The sequence below is a fragment of the Cebus imitator genome, unplaced genomic scaffold, assembly GCF_001604975.1.
Source record: "Cebus imitator isolate Cc_AM_T3 unplaced genomic scaffold, Cebus_imitator-1.0 Scaffold313, whole genome shotgun sequence".
In the NCBI taxonomy this organism is placed as follows: Eukaryota; Metazoa; Chordata; class Mammalia; order Primates; family Cebidae; genus Cebus; species Cebus imitator.
Window position 1 is genome coordinate 980660 of NW_016107628.1, and position 14553 is coordinate 995212.

The 14553-nt window shown below is 41.0% G+C and overlaps 1 long non-coding RNA gene across 1 annotated transcript in view; it reads right to left on the reverse strand.

Annotated features, from left to right (window-relative positions):
* Positions 1-25: 25 nt before the first annotated feature.
* Positions 26-14553, reverse strand: part of LOC119467637 — an 18528-nt gene continuing 4000 nt past the window's right edge. The window contains exons 2-3 of the long non-coding RNA XR_005196183.1: positions 5004-5117; positions 26-163 (exon numbers count right to left, since the gene is read on the reverse strand). This is a non-coding gene — a long non-coding RNA (uncharacterized LOC119467637). The remainder of the gene's footprint in view (positions 164-5003; positions 5118-14553) is intronic.

Sequence of the window (14553 nt, forward strand, 5' to 3'; positions counted from 1 at the left end):
TTTTTTTTTTTTTTTTGTATTCCCATCTCACCTTGTGTAAATATGTCTTCCCAGTAGAGCAGTTATTTCATTGTATTGAGGATACCTGTTTGCACAGGAGCCAAGAATGCATTGTTCTGTCTTTGAATTCCACACATTCTAATATGGAGCCTGAGCCACAGGGCTAAAACATGTTAAACGAATGAGAAATTAATAAGTAGAATGCATTGGCAAGACTGTGAAGGTACATTTCTAGGAGTGAATGTGAGTCTCGAGGACCATGTGGCAATGTGTATTTGTAATTCTTTTTAAAGGCACAAGTTTGAGGACTGTGTTGAGAATTGGATAGTACCTCTTTGAAGTATACTTTTTACTGGACTATGCTTTTAAATAAAGAATGGCTGTGTCGGTATTATCTTGGCTATGTCTAATTACTATTTTTGTGAAACAAGATAAGTAAAGCTTGTTCTTTAGCGAGCACTGCTCCGGTGGTGTGCATGTGTGTGATGGCACGTGTATGGAGTGTGTTGGAATGACCATGTTCCTGGAGAACAATCTGTTGACACTGATGGTGGGCTGAGTAATAAGCTTAGGAAATTTCCCTGACTTCAAGGAATTTACAACATCCTGTTGTGGGGGGCGGATTTAGACTTTGATGTAGCTACTCTCAGGACATATAATAAACTACTAAATTGCTCATCAAACACAATCAGGTAATTCATATTAAAAAGCTAATTGTTCAGTAAAAATACCAAGTGCAGAAGTTGGTGGGGGGAAGATAAGCTTGAATTGGAACTACCAGAAAAGTCTTATGAAGAGAGGGATTTTTCTTTCCAGTTTGTCTATTCCAATTAAAAGCTCAGCAGATCCAGCAATCCCATTACTGGGTATATACCCAAAGGAATATACATCATTCTGTTATAAAGATGCATGCACATGTATGTTTATTGCAGCACTATTCACAACAGCAAAGACATGGAATCAGCCTAAATGCCCATCAGTGATAAAGAAAATGTGGTACATATACACCGTGGAAGACTATGCAGCCATAAAATGGAACAAGATCATGTCCTTTGCAGGGACATGGATGGAATTGGAAGCTATTATCCTCAGTAAACTAACACAGGAACAGAAGACCGAACACTGCATGTTCTTATTTATAAGTGGGAGCTGAATGATGAGAACACATGAACACATGGGGAGGGGGGAACAACAAACACTGGGGCCCATCTAGGGTAGGGGCTGGGGGAGGGAGAACATCAGGAAGAATAGCTAATGGATGCTTAGTTTAAAACCTAGCTGATGGGATGGCCTGTGCAGCAAACCACCATGGCACACTTTTACCTATGTAACAAACCTGTACATTCTTCACATGTACCCCTAAAAGAAAAATAAAACTCAACAGAACATAAGGCTCAACAGAACATTTTTAGGGTATCTCAGCCTCCCTTTTTCCAGCTGATAAGAATGTTTTGACTTAGTTCTTGTTCACGTTCATGTTGAAGCCCTAGTTCCCTGATTTGTTTGATGCCAGTGGCAATTAGGGGAGCAACTGGAGACAGAGAATTGCTTCCTCCAGGTAGGTCCCTGCATTCCACCAATGCAAAGCATTGCTTGGGTTCAGGGTCCTGTGGCCCATGGACTACAGCCAGAATTCTCAGTGTCTTCAGTGTTCTGATTTTTTAATGTCTAAACACACTTCACACCTAAGATTCGATGATCTGGAAATTGAACCTAAGAAGCAATAGTATGGCAGCTAGCTTCCAAGGTGGTACCCAATGAGTCATTTCATGCCTACATAGTCCTTTTCCACATCGATAGGGATGATTTTTGTAACCAGTAAAATACTGTGGAAATGGTGGTGAGTGGCTTCCTAAGTGGCATCATAAAATACTTAATTTTTGCCTTGTTCTTTCTTGGAAAGAAGACCCACCATGGGAAGCTTTGGGAAGAAGCCAGCCGCCATGTCCTGAGAACACTCAAGCAGCTGTGTGGAGAGATCCATGTGGTGAGGAACTGAAGCCTCCCACCAACCATCAAGTCAGTGGCTCACTATTTTTGCAGTGAATTCTCCAGCTTATGAAGACTTTAGATGACTTAACCAACATCTTGACTAGAACCTCATGGATTCCCTGAGCCAGAACAACCCAGCTAAGCCTCTCCTAAATTCCTTACCTACAGAAACTGTGAGATAATAAATATTTATTCTTTTAAGCCATCAAATTTTGGGTAATTTATTATGCAGTAATATATAACTAATATAGATAAAAATATTCAGTTTGAGGAAAAGAAGAAAGATAATTCACAATAAACTCAATAAGTAAAAAAATTAAAACAAGGTTAATTCAGAAAGAAAGAGTTATACTGTAAGAAGTTGTGGTCTAAGTGTGTGTACATAGGGATGTTGTGATAGGTCAATGCAAATTTTCCATATCTGGATAACCATGTTCTGTGGGAGAACCAACCAGAGCAGCCTGGGTATGAATTTTGTGTGTGTATGGGGTTGGAGGTATAGGTTGCTGTTGTATTTGTATGGTTAGAGATGATATACAAATTATTTAACAATTGGTCATGGCACAAGAAACAAGCAATTAGAATGGAGCCTCTACCAGAACCAGGCAAATGATCAGTGCGCCTACCCTGGTGTCAGTTGGATGTGTGTCAGCCTTGGGCACAGAGCCTTTGAAATGGTTTGGGGTGTGGCCAGCTTACCTTGGACATTTTAATATAGGTCTTTCCACAAGATGGCACTGATAGCTTTTCCTTGTTTCTCTTTTTTTGTCTCGTTGAAATATTTGTGATTCATATACTGTTGCAGAACGTACCATAACTGAAATCTCACAATTTACTAGTTGATTTCCTGTACTTTTGACAAGTCAGTTGCCTTATACAACTTAAGATTATATTTTTCTTTTTTCTTAGACCATCCCAGGAGCACATTGCAAGTTTAAGTTGGGGTGCTGGGAATGCTGTCTCACATCAGATGCTATTATCATGGGGGCTGGAGGTGGGGAGGGAGGAGGGGACTAGGCTTTGGTTTTTGAAAAGCCATTCAACCAAGGAAGACAAGAATGGAATCAAGAGGGAGCACTCAGGGAAGAGCCACTTCTGTGATCAAAACGGTTTTTGGTAGACTCTCTCACTTCTTCCCTCTATGCTGCCTCGAACCTCAGCTGAGCCATAGCCTGGCTGGCACTTTGAATCAGCCTGAGGAGACCCTGAACAGAGGTTCAGCTAACTTGTACCTAACTTCTAATCTACAGAACTGACATCATAAAGGCTGTTTCTTTAGCCATTAAGTTTGTGGCAATTTGTCATGCAGCATAGAAAACCAATACAGATGCCTTTATTTATTTTATTTTCTTATCTTTAATATGCTGGTCACAGCACTATACCTTTGAAGTTTCTAAAGTGCTGTATTGCTTTTTTTCTTTCCCCTTTGTTTTAAGTTTTTCAATCTCTAAAACTATAGACTACATAAGTTCATTTTCCAGATTTCATTCCAGAGTTCATTTGTTGCAGATGCAACAAATACGATGAACCAATGGAGCTCACAAACTGTCAGGATCTGGTTTCCTTTTGGCACCTTCTAAACTCCTGGCTGCTCCCTCCACCACCTTTAGACTGCTGCTTCTCAAGGTGTGATCCACAGTTGGTGTCACATGGAAGCCTGTGATAAATGCAGAATCTCAGGCCTCTCCCCCCAACTTATGAGGTCCCCAGGTGGCTCATAGGCACACCTGATTAAAAAGCCCTGGTGTGAGACGGTTTGTTCTGCAACTCTGTTTTTCCTTTGGTCATCGGTAGCACCCAGAAAGTCATCTGGTCACAGAGGTGGCGACTTGGAGATCTCCAGGTATCTCTTCTCTGGAGCTGAGAAGTTTTAGCTGAGCAGGGCTATGGGCAGAGGAGCTGATCAGCAGAGGGAGAGGCCTTAAAGGGGCCTATCTGGTCTGGGTGAAAACTTGAGGTCAATTAGAAACACCTAAGCATCCTGGATTAGAACAACACATTGGCTTTATCTACAGGTTAGAAAGATGTCCAAGAAAAACATGCTTAATGTACATGTACCTTTCCTGTTTTTTGTTCCAAGGAAGGGCTTGGTTTCCAGATTTCCTTTCTAGAGGAATGCTTGAAGCATTGCTTCCTACTCTACCTGCCTTTATACTATTTTCCACGCAAGGCAAAAAGTGCCCCAGTCATTATTCTCCAATTTAAATGTCTCTAGCCGCCCTACAGTTTGGGGGAAAGGAGAAGGCACCATGGCCAACGTTTTTTCACACAGGCCCGTCCTTTCCCCTCTGTAGCAGACCTTCCTCCCACTCAAATCTGATTCCTCCAAAACTTCCTTAGGACCCCTCGTCTCTGTGGATCCCTGACTGGCCTCCTCTATCCCAGCCTCCACACATTTCCCCTCTGTGCACCCGCAGAGACCTTTAAAGAACACAGATCTTACTTTTCCAGTTCTTCAATAAGTCCTTATTGTCTTCAAGAACAAACCCCCAAGATTTATAGACTGACATATCAAACCCTCCAGGATGAAGCCTCCTGATTTTTCCTTCAGCCTCACCTTACCTCATTCCTCTGCAGCAGTGTTTGTTCCCATCACACTGAATAATGTGTAGCAGTCAGAGAAGCAGAGCTCTCCTATGTGCCTGTGCCCATGCTGCGCCTTTTCCCTGCAGCAACACCCCAACTTCCTTAAATTTCAGTTTGGAAACAGACCACTTTCTCTAGGAAGCTTTCCCTGCTTGAATTCATGTTCTGTATCCCTCTTCTAAGTGTCTGCATCATGTCTATTAGAATATTTATGGCATTATATACTAAACACATATTAAAGCCTTTATTGCTGTATTATAAAAATGTTTATTGTAAAAGCATTAAAATACATACACATGCAAACATTTAAAAATGATTACCTATTACCTATTTATATTAGTTGGTGTTCAATTAGGAAAAGAGAAGCCATTCCATGCTTTCCTAGTATGAAGGGAAGCAATATAAGAAATTAAAGGTTTACATACCTGGCAGGTGGGCTGAGTAGCAAAGGTACCAGATGATCTGAGCTGGTAGCATCTAAGTGAGATGCTCTTGAAGATCTTGCCTGGAAGTGATTCCACTGTAAGTCTCAGGAACTTCTGGAATTCCCACCAATTATCTCCATCTGCAGCACTCATGTGGGGAGTCCCAAGAAATTCACCTGGACGCTGTTTTCAACCTCTCATCTGCCTATGCACTTACCCATCTCTGGTACACCATGGTCTCTCTTTCCTTTCCAAATCTTACACGGGTGCGTTTCATTGCCACTCAAGATATATGGGAAGGAATTTTGGAAACGTTGTTCCCAGCATCTCCTCTTGGTGCAGAGAGCTTAGTAATGAGTGGCATTGATATTAAGTTTACGAGAAACAAGTCACCTAAAGATCAGCACATTTTGGTGCACCACCTTTCACATATATTTGTGTGTGTGTACATATATAAGTGAATACTGCCCATATAAAACTCTCTTTTTAGTGCGCTCTCTCTATATCTATATGCATGTCTCCCCTCTGGCTCCTTCAAGGTTTAATGAGCTCTCTTGTCTACTTTGTAGAGTAGAATTCCCAGCACTAGTTTGATGACACCCTGGAGTGTCTTCATTTATCTCAGGGGGTGCCTTGAAATTCACAAAACAAGATTAATTTAAATTCGTTTTCATTTAAAAAGTAAACAGACATTGTATAGTAATTACAGGTACAAGTGTGTGTGTTGAAATCAAACTAATAAATGCTTGCCTTAGAGAGAAATTAGGAGGATGGGGCTGGGGTTGGAAGGGACTACAAAGGTGGTTTAGGCTGAATCTTTCCTAAAACATTTCTCCTTACCAATTACCTCCATGTCGATATTTCCCCAAAGTAATCACGTTTCTCAAATTGGAAGTCTGGGCTGTTGGGAATGACAGCTCCCAGTATGTGGGTTTATCTTCTGTATGTACTATGGGCCTGACATACAGTAGACCCTCAGGAAACACATTGGGATTGAGTGTGTGTAGGGGTGGGACATGGTGGTGGTGAATGGGGAGGCAGCATGGCGCATGAGAGTTCCAGCTTTGGGGTTGGAGGCCATGAGATATCGGCACAGACAGTGGCATGGGTAGCAATCCCATTTGGATTCTAGGAGAATATAGTCTCCCAGAAAATAAAGGAGACAATCTGGACCGAGATGTCACTGGCCTTATGTGACAATAATTATCTATCAACAATTTGTGCAAAGCATCAGAGAGTCAGATAGGTGAACTAACATCAAAGCCTATGAGTATCAGTGACATCCTGCTGAGATGACAGCCCTACAGCCACAGATGCAGGAAGAAATTCTGAATTCTGCTTAAGACCAGTGTCTTTGAAGCAGCAGAGCTGGTGGTGGGTTCAAACCCTGGCTCTGCCATTTAAAGCTATTGAACTCCAAATAAGTTGCTTGACACCTCAGTGCCCTTCTCTATAAAGTAGAGATAATCATAATGCCTACTTCAGAGACTTGTGAGGATTAAATGGGTTAATCCTGTAAAGTGCTTTGAACAATGCTTGGCACAGAGAGGAATCAATAAACGCTGGTTATTGTTATCATCAGCACCACAATAGGCTGCACATACTTATCAGGACTAATTGGTAGCAGGAGTTTCAAATGAAGAATGCATTACCGGCCCCATCTGGTCCCAAAAAATAGGTTCGGGAGCCCCTCCTGTTGTCCCCTACATTGGGGTAGGAACATCATTTGCTAGAAGTGAAAACTTAGGCAAAGGGTTAATTGTATTACAAGCAAGCAAATAAACAAAATAGAACAGAACAAAACAAAAAAACCACCACATGCAAATTGAGTTCTCAGTGAATTCCCTTGTTACACCTTGATGGGATATTCTGCTTCATGGGAAAAAAAATTAGTGCTAAGATACCTGGATTCTTAGACTCACAGTTGGTAGCAAGGGAAGAATGTGTCTTTCAGTGCAGAGTTTTATGGTCTATCAATCATTGAAAGGAAGATATCATTAATCATGAGTCAGTTTCAAAATGTGCTCATCATTATCCACTACTATTGATGAAAAACCTCAACCTCTTCTGGAGAAAATGACTGATAGGAAAAGAACCTTTGAGGCCATTGAAACACAGCCGTGATTCTCTTTATTTTAGTGAAAAACTAAATATACCTATATCCTCAGATGGGAAAGACAAATCAAGTCTAACGTCTAATCTTAGCAAAATTCAAATACTGGGTTTGAAATGCCAGTAATTCTATTTAATTCTTTTTCTCTTGTGCAAATACAGAGGAATCTACATTGTGTGATTATTCAGATGTTCAAACAGTTATTTAGAATGAGAAAATTTGCAAATTCATATAGAATTTATTTCTAGAATAGCTATGACCGTAACAGAGACAAGGTTGATGAGTCAGTCGTTTATTTGAAAATTATGATGTCCTAAATCCCTTTGGTTGGAAAAGATATTTGATTCGTAAAATTAAGGAAACATGGTGAAAAAATGTTTTTTAATGGTTAGCTTTGCTTTATAGTCTTTTGGATTTCTAAAACTATCATATTTTAAGCCTTTCTGGTCCTTGTGTTTCTAGAAATTTTATGTCTTTAATTCAGTTAAGCAAACATATGCCAAATAAGCCAAAGTGAACAAGACACTGGGCTGTATACTTGAATATGAATGTGGATAAAAGCATGAAACTTACGTTTTGGTGTTAGAGCAGATTGTTATAGCAATGACCTGAATGGATTACACCTCCTAGTATCCATACCCTTATATGCCTCTCCCATATTTGTACTGGACTCAGCCTTGTACTTGCTTTGGCTAATGTGATATAAACAAATGTGGGCTGGGTGCAGTGGCTCACACCTGTAATCTCAGCACTTTGGGAGGCCAAGGTGGGCGGATCATGAGGCCAGGAGTAGAGACCAGCCTGACCAACATGGTGAAACCCTGTCTCTACTAAAAACACAAAATTAGCTGGGTGTGGTGGCACATGCCTATAATCCCAACTGCTTGGGACACTGAGGAAGGAGAATCCCTTAAACCTGGTGGATGGAGGTTGCAGTGAGCCAAGATCGTGCCACTGTACTCCAGCCTGGTCAACAAGAGTGAAACTCTATCTCAAAATGAAATGAAATGAAATGAAATGAAATGAAATGAAATGAAATGAAATGAAATGAAATAAACAAATGTGATGGAAGCACTTGCATGTTGGGGCTTGTCATTTTGGAACCCTAAGACCTTTATGCTATAAAGAAGCCCAGAATTATATACCATGTAGTAGGAGAGGTCAGTTGAGCCCAGTCCCCAGCATGAGCTGGATGCAGCTGCATGAATGATCCTAGGTATGACCAGCAGAAGAGTGACCCAGCTAATTCACAGAATCATGAGAAATAGAAATTGCTGTTAAGCCATTAAATTTTGGGGTAATTTACTTCATAGAAATGGAAAACTTATATATATATATATATAAATTTTTTTTCTTTTTTTCTTTTTTTGAGATAGAGTCTTGCTCTTGTTGCCCAGGCTGGAGTTCAGTGGCATGATCTCAGCTCACTGCAACCTCCACCTCCCAGGTTCAATTGATTCTCCTGCCTCAGCCTCCTGAGTAGCTGGGTTTACAGGCGCCCACCACCGTGACCAGCTAATTTTTGTATTTTTAGTAGAGACAGGGTTTTGCCATGTTGGCCAGGCTGGTCTCAAATTCCTGACCTCAGGTGATCCGCCCACTTTGGCCTCCCAAAGTGCTGGAATTACAGTTGTGAGCCACCGTGCCTAGCCTGATATAAAAATTTATACCCAGAAATGGTATGTTGCTGTAATGAAAAGCTAAACTTGAGGCATTGGCTTTGGGGCTGAGTGGCTAGCGGGGGCAGTAGGTGCAGCAAGTTGAGTATTAGTGGAGCCTGAGGACCTGAGAGGAAAGCACTACTGGAGCCTGATAAAGGGCAAATCACATTATGCAGTAGTAGAATAATTACTGGCAACATTGTCATCTCCAGAAACATGGAGGATAAAAAATGTACTTAATGAACTTGCCAATTTGGCTTAAGGAAGTTTCCATTTAGAATGCTGAAGGGGTCAATTAGCTTTTTTTTTTTTTTTTTTTTTGAGATGGAGTTTCGCTCTTGTTACCCAGGCTGGAGTGCAATGGCGCGATCTCGGCTCACCGCAACCTCCGCCTCCTGGGTTCAGGCAATTCTCCTGCCTCAGCCTCCTGAGTCTCTGGGATTACAGGCACGCGCCACCATGCCCAGCTAATGTTTTGTATTTTTTAGTAGAGACGGGGTTTCACCATGTTGACCAGGATGGTCTCGATCTCTTGACCTCGTGATCCACCCGCCTCGGCCTCCCAAAGTGCTGGGATTACAGGCTTGAGCCACCGCGCCCGGCCAATTAGCTTTTTTAAAGTGATATATAATAAGGTATAGGAAGAGAGAGATGAACAACAGAAAAAATGAATTGCTCCATTTGCAGGCAGAATTTAAAGCAAATATGGAGTGCCCAGGACATGCTAGGTGGGAAGTAAAACTGTGTCACATTTCCAGTCTCTCCCACTGCCCAAAGATTCTCAAAGTTAGAAATGGTCTCGGGTACAAATCAAATCAAGGGTGTGGCTATAAGACTTTGTGAAGACCACAAAGTGCTTTAAAATAATCACTATTAGATTGTCTCAGCCAGGCAAATGGCTTTTAAGAATTTTAAGGGCATTTTTTTCCCCCACAGCACCTTGACATAATAAACCAAAGTAGAGGACTATCTCAAATATAGTTGTGGTCTAGTCAAAAATAGCTTTTGTCTAATCAAGTGGACTATAACCTGGCATATAGAAAGCCCGCACTGAAAGGTATTGGACTAGTTTGGACTAACTGGCGTACAGAAGGTTCAAAGTAAATGGAAACAGGAAGTAAGCTGAGAAAATTACTCAGCTGCACACGCAGGTTATTTTTATTGAAAACGAAGGTCATCTTGGAGAAAGCAGAGGCAACCACTTCCAGAGAGTAGAAGTAGGTAAACTAGGCTATATTCAAAAACCATTTCCTCTACCTAGAGTAGAAGGTCCTGCAATATACTCAGGATTGGATTTCAGAATTGCTGTGGATTGGATGGCTTTGTGGCTTTCTATTTTTCCCCCTTTAAAATGGGAGTATCTATTGAGTGTACCATTCTCACAATTGTATGATGAGTATGTATGGAGACAAGAACTTTTTTTTTTTTTTTTTTAATTTCTTGGGTTCCTGAATGATGAGAAGCCACACCTGTGGAGCTGCATGAGGAAATGCACCCAAGTAGCCTCAACCACATCTGGACCTGAGACAGGTAAGGAGTCTGGACTTGTAGTCTGATGTCATGATTGGATGAGATCTTTGGTGGTTTTGGGATGAGTGATGCATTTTGCAAATAGGAGGGATGTCAGTCATGGGGATCAGAGGGCTGGCCGCGGTACATTGTTGCAGCAATGATTCTCATTGAATTGTGCCTCATGGTATTCATTCCCCTAGTCCCCTCCCATAATTATTTGGGGTTTGGCCATAACGTTTGGGACATAAGCTTGTAAAATGCTTGCACTTTGAGGCTTCTTGTCTTGAAAGCTGTCTGAGATCACCATGTTGTGAAGAAGCCTGTTATGAAAGACCATGTGTAGAGACAGACCCTGTTGCCTCAAGCTCTCCAGGTAACCCACCAGCTAAATGTGGCTTTGTGAGTAGGCTTATGTAAGACCAATGGAAGAATGGCCCAAATGACTCACAGAATCATGATATATAATAAATAGTTGTAAGCAACTAATTTTGTATTGATTGATTATGAAATGACAGTCAACTGATACGGTGTTCATTGTCAAGCACCCAGTTACATGTAGAAAATGGTAGAACGGGGGATATTGTATATTTAGGTTATCTGGGGCAGAATGAAATGAGAATGGGCTACAAAACAGGAAGATCTGGCGCAAATTCTTGTTCTACAAGTTAATTTTAAGTAAGTTTCCTAACTTCTCAGAGTCTTCATTTTTACCTGTGAAATGGGGATTACACTGTCTGTTTGATGGGGTTACTATCAGGATTGACTGAGATAACGTGTGAAAAATGCTGTGCAATGCCTGGCACATAGTAGGTGTTTGCTACACATTGATCCCTTTTACTTAAGTTCTTTCTGCTCACCATGTAATATTTTATTGAGGAGTCTACTAGGAAGTTTGTCTTGAGGATCCGTGGAACAGCAGCTCCAGAATCAGGAAAACTCCGGGAACTGGGTCTACGTTTGCAAGGTCTGTAAACCAACTCCAGGGAGGGGATGGAATTTCTGAACTGATTTGTCTTCAGGGTTCTCTCACCTGTGCTTTCATGGGACTTTCCAACACATTGTGCAGTGTCTCAGTTTTCAGAACACTTTTCCTCTCTCATATGTCTAAATACTTTGTCCTCACTCCCATTTCCTTTAAGGTCCTGCTGAAGAAACTTTATATCTTAGAAATTGCTGTTAAAATATGAATTTTAGGGCCAGTAATGTGTCTCTGGCATAACACAAACTGTAGAATGGAAAGAAAGGAGCATTCCTTTTTTTGAGGAAATGGTGATCTTACTTCCGGGTCCTGGGTGTGGTCCACCCATCCAAAGGCAATATTTAGTCACTCAGATGGGATGATCTCAAAGGACCGCGCAGAGGACCCAGCTGGGCACTGCACTTAGGACACTTCTGGAACAAAGTGTCAGAGGAACCTCTAGTCAGCTGCAAGGGCACCCAGGTGCCAGTGGTGTGCCTATTTTGTACCTATTTTGTGCCTATTTTTGTGCCTTTCCAGTACCCATTTGAACTGTGCTGGCCTCTGGGATAGTTTGTGATAGCAAGAAATGATTACTGTGTACACTGGCGAAAGTGCTAATTAACCTGAAACATAGAATGCAAGGAAAATAAGGAAAGCTGGAGATCTTCCAGGACAGAAAATGAGAAAATTCTCTTAGGTGACTATTTCTTACAGAGGAGAATTTGAGAAAGGAATTCATCCACTATAGAGGTCCTCAAAATGTACATGATCCACAGAAAGACTGGCTGGGACACTGTCAACCTATTCTTTCACACACACACACACACACACACACACACACACGCACACACACACACATATATATACACACATATATATATCTACTTGCTGATTTTCAGGCTTGTCTTGGAATGTAAAAGTCTTCGGTTTCCTTCTGTTGGATTTCTTTTTGAATGTACATTTCTTAATGACTTTAGTAAATCAGGCACTGTGCTAGGTATTTTGTATGTATTTTTCTTACAACGATCCTTGCAACGACTCTACATTGGAAATATTATTTCCTTCACTTTATAAATGGTTTTGACTTGGAGATTTGAAAGCAGGTTTGCCCGACTTCAAGAATTTTGTTCATGTACTGTACCACAGTGGTAAGGGGCAGGGTAGCTACAGGGCCTTAACTCCAGAACAACTTCACCTATCTTTGGGATTACAAGTCTATTTGCTGATTGTGTCCTGATATTACTTCCTCATGTAGTGCTGTTAATTACAAGGACTTCTTACCACCCGAACTGTTCAAGTTTTGCTCTAATTGAGGGCTGATTTGTTTACTCTTATTAATTTTGTATGGTTAAACTTCCCTGCCCCCTGCCTTTTTTAAAGGACAATATTGCTGTATGAAATCATAGAGTTGTTATTTTGGCAGTCTTTTCATTTAAATGTTTTTCATAAATTACAGTTCTCATTTTTTTTCCTTAATAGTTCCTGAGGAACAGGTTGGATTTAGGTACAATATTCCATTATTAACCATGTTATACTCTTTATGATGTGCTGGAAAAATCTTTCAGGAGTAGCTCTAAGATTGCTTATGAATTTAATTGATCTCTTTTGGTCTTTGGGCATTAAAAGCTAGTAATGAATTCATGTATCATCAGGGCTTGTAAGGAAACAGTGCATAGAGCCGAGTAACTAAGGAGAGTCTCATGAAAGGAGCTATATACAAGCCAGGTGCAGTGGCTCATGCTTGTAATCCCAGCACTTTGGGAGCTGATGGGTCAGGAGTTTGAGACCAGCCTGGCTAACATGGTGAAACTCCATCTCTGCTCAAAATATTAATACAAAAATCAGCCAGGTGTGGTGGCATGTGCCTATAATCCCAGCTCCTTGGGAGGCTAAGGCATGATAATCACTTGAATCTGGGAGGCGGAGGTTGCAGTGAGCTGAGATCACACCACTGCGCTCCAGCCTGGGTGACAGAGCAAGACTCTGTCTCAAAAAAAAAAAAAAAGAAAGAAAAGAGAAAAGCAGGAACAAAGGTACAGGCAGGATTGAGGAAAACCTATGAGAGGTGGATATAGTACCCTAGGCTAACAATAATAGTAAGGAGTTACTGCAACTCATGGGTAAAAAAAAATCAAAGAAAGTGAGGGGCTACTGGGATTTAGAGAGTAGAGCCAAATTAAGAGGGCTGCCTGAAAATAGCATTTGGGTGAGGAATGCAGCCAACCCACAGTGGTCCAGCAGGGAGGAAGCTGAGGAGTTAAATTATCTAACTTCCTATTCTCCCATTTTCTAATCTCCTGCGGTGCCTCCCATTGGCTGAACTCCTGTAGAAGGGCGAGGGCAAGGGAACCCATTGATGCAGCCCATACAAGTCAGCCTCCTGAGACACGGAGCAGGGGGTGGGGATGGTGGAGCAGAAGATAACGTAATGCAGCTGGGCTGTAAGATCTGATAACTGATGCTTATGCACCGTCTAAGAATGGTTTTCTAACAGATCAGATATTCCAGTCTTTATAAAATGAAACTGTGTTCTGCCTCTGCTTCCTCCAACTCTTCTTTTTAATTTGTATCTTAATGATTTGAAACAATTTGTGCATGATCTAGTTGCATGTACCCTTATTATAAAAAGTACAAAAATAACTATTCTCTATGCTGGTGATGTAGTTTTATTGTCACTAACAAGAAATGGCCTCTTTATCTTACTGGAAAATAGAGTGGCTTGAATTCAACTTTTCTATATTTAAAAATCTTCATTTTTGGCAGTTAGTATTTGCAATTTAATTGGCTTATATCTAATGATTATACATAACTGGCCAACTCTTTCAGCTACTTAGGGGTACGTTTTGAAACCATTTTTCTCTGGTGGGTTCAGAAGAAAATCATGCTACTTAAAAGTAGATGTTGGGCATGTTATTGACATTTGTTTATTTATGGGGCTTGGGAGATTAGTAAAATCTATGTCAATTTTTTTTCAGATACAAATGATAGCATTCATGTCTACTCTATAAATGTCAAATTAAAGAGTGAGGGAATGAAGTTTGTAGCTTTGATTTTATCTTTCTTTCCCCCAAAGGTTTTGGGAAAACGGTGTTTAAAAATCTGGAGGAAAACCTTACTGACAGGTCCTCCACTGTAAACCCCCACATGGAGGCAAGGTGGTCAGCCATTTGGGTCTTGGTTAGGAGCCTTCATTTTCTCTCTTTCTTTCTCCTTTTTTTCTTTTTCTTTCTTTCTCCTTCCTTCCTTCCTTCCTTCCTTCCTTCCTTCCTTCCTTCCTTCCTTCCTTCCTTCCTTCCTTCCTTC